The sequence below is a fragment of the Bos taurus genome, chromosome 11 (genome assembly GCF_002263795.3).
Source record: "Bos taurus isolate L1 Dominette 01449 registration number 42190680 breed Hereford chromosome 11, ARS-UCD2.0, whole genome shotgun sequence".
NCBI classification, from domain to species: domain Eukaryota; kingdom Metazoa; phylum Chordata; class Mammalia; order Artiodactyla; family Bovidae; genus Bos; species Bos taurus.
This window is the reverse complement of record NC_037338.1, coordinates 106,310,382-106,313,191: the sequence shown is the minus strand read 5'-3', so window position 1 is coordinate 106,313,191 and position 2,810 is coordinate 106,310,382.

Sequence of the window (2,810 nt, the reverse complement as noted above, 5' to 3'; positions counted from 1 at the left end):
ATTCAGATGGATAGATCTTTCCTTTTCTCCTTTGCCTTTAGCTTCTCTTCTTTTCTCAGCTATTTGTAAGGTCTCTTCAGACAACCATTTTGCCTCTCTGCATTTCTTTTTCTTGGGGATGGTCTTGATCCCTGTCTCCTGTACAATGTCACGAACCTCCATCCATAGTCCTTAAGGCACTGTCTATCAATCCTAATCCCTTGAATCTATTTGTCACTCCCAGGGTATAACCATAAGGTATTTGATGTAGGTCATACCTGAATGGTCTAGTGGTTTTCCCTACTTTCTTCAATTTAAGTCTGAATTTGACAATAAGGAGTTCATGATCTGAACCACAGTCAGCTCCCAGTCTTGTTTCTGTTTTTAAATTATTTTTAATGAAGGATAATTGCTTTATAGAATTTTGTTGTTTTCTGTCAAACCTCAACATGAATCAGCCATAGGTATACATATATCCCCTTCCTTTTGCACCTCCTCCCATGTCCCACCCAATCCCACCCCTCTAGGTTGATACAGAGCCCCTCTTTGAATTTCCTGAGCCATACAGCAAATTCCTGTTGACTATCTATTTTACAGATGGTAATGTAAGTTTCCACATTACTCTCCATACATCTCACCCCCTCCTCCCCTCTCCCCATCTCCATAAGTCTATTCTCTATGTCTGTTTCTCCATTGCTGCCCTGCAAATCAATTCTTCAGTACCATTTTTCTAGATTCCTATATATGCGATAGTATACGATGTTTCTCTTTCTCTTTCTGACTTACTTCATTCTGGATAATAGGCTCTAGGTTCGTCCGCCTCATTAGAACTGTCTCAAATGTGTCCCTTTACAACTGGGTAGCATCCCAGCGTGTATATGTGCCACTGCTTCTCTAGCCATCCCTCTGTTGATGGGCATCTAGTTGCTTCCGTGTTCTGGCTATTGCAAAGAGAGCTGCAGTGAACCAGGGGATGCCTGCGTCTCTTCCAGCCTCAGGGTGCATGCCTAGGAGTGGGACTGCTGGCTCCTGTGGTGGTTTTACTACTAGTTCTTAAGGACTCTCCTCACCGTCTTCCACAGTGGCTGCCTCAATTTACATTCCCACCGACCCTGCAAGAGCGTTCCCTTTTCTCCACCCTCTCTAGCATTTACTGTCTGTAGACTCTTTGATGATGGCCATTCTGATCAGTGTGAGGTGATATCTCATTGTAGTGTTGATTTGCATTTCTCTGACAATGAGCGATGCTGAGCATCTTTCATGGGTTTGTCAGCCACCTGAATGCCTTCTTTGGAGAAATGTCTGTTTAGGTCTTTCCCCCACTCTTTGATTGGGTTGTTTGTTTTTCTGGTATTGAGTTGTCTGAGCTGCTTGTATATTTTGGAAATTAATCCGTTGTCAGTTGTTTCCTTTGCTATTATGTCCTCCCGTTCTGAGGGTTGTCTTTTCATCTTGTTTGCAGTTTCCTTTGCTGTGCAAAAGCTCTTAAGTTTAATCAGGTCCCACTTGTTTATTTTTTATTTTATACTTTAGGAGGTGGATCATAAAAGATATTGCTTTATGTCATCAAGTGTTCTGCCTATGTTCCCCTCTAAGGGTTTTATTGTTTCTGGTCTTACATTTAGGTCTTTAATGCATTTTGAGTTGATCTTGTGTAGGTGTTAGGAAGTGTTCTAATTTCATTCTTTTACATGTAGCTGTCCAGTTTTCCCAGCACCATTTACTGAGAGGCTGTCTTTGCCCCATTGTATATTCTTGCCTCCTTTGTCAAAAATAAGGTACCCATAGGTGCATGAGTTATTTCTGGGCTTCCCATCTGTTCTGTTGGTCTATATTTCTGTTTCTGTGCCAGTGCCATACTGTCTTGATGACTGTAGCTTTGTGGCATAATCTGAAGTCAGGAAGGTTGATTCCTCCAGCTCCATTCTTCCTTCTCAAGACTGCTTTGGCTATTTGGGGTCTTTTGTGTTTCCATATGAAGTGTGAAATTTTTTGTTCTAGTTCTGTGAAAAATGCCATTGGTAATTTGGTAGGGATCACACTGAATCTGTAGATTGCATTTGGTAGTACAGTCATTTCCCCAGCAACGTGGACTCTCTCCATCTGTTTATGTCATCTTTGATTTCTTTCATCAGTGTCTTATAATTTTCTGTGTACAGTTCTTTTGTCTCCTTAGGTAAGTTCATTCCTAGACATTTTATTCTTTTTGTTGCAATGGTGAATAGGATTGATTCCTTAATTTCTCTTTCTGATTTTTTATTGTTAGTATATAGAAATGAAAGTGATTTGTGTGTATTGATTTTGTATCCTGTGACTTTGCTAAATTCACTGATTAGCTCTAGTAATTTTCTGATAGTATCTTTAGGGTTTTCTATGTACAGTATCGTGTCATCCGCAAGCAGGGATAGCTTTACTTCTTCTTTTCCAATATGGATTCCTTTAATTTCTTTTTATTCTCTGATTGCTGTAGCTGGGACTTCCAAAACTATGCTGAATAATAGTGGTGAAGGTGGACACCCTTGTCTTGTTCCTGATCTTAGAGGGAATGCTTTCAGTTTTTCGTCATTGAGAATAATGTTTGCTGTGGGCTTATCACATATGGCTTTTACTATGTTGAGGTAGGTTCCTTCTATGCCCATTTTTTGAAGAGTTTTAATCATAAATGGATGCTGAATTTTGTCAAAGGCTTTTTCTGCATCTATTGAGATTATCATATGGTTTTTACCTTTTAATTTGTTAATATGGTGTATCACATTGATTGATTTGCATATATTGAAGAATCCTTGCATCCCTGGAATAAACCTAACTTGATCATGGTTTATGAGCTTTTT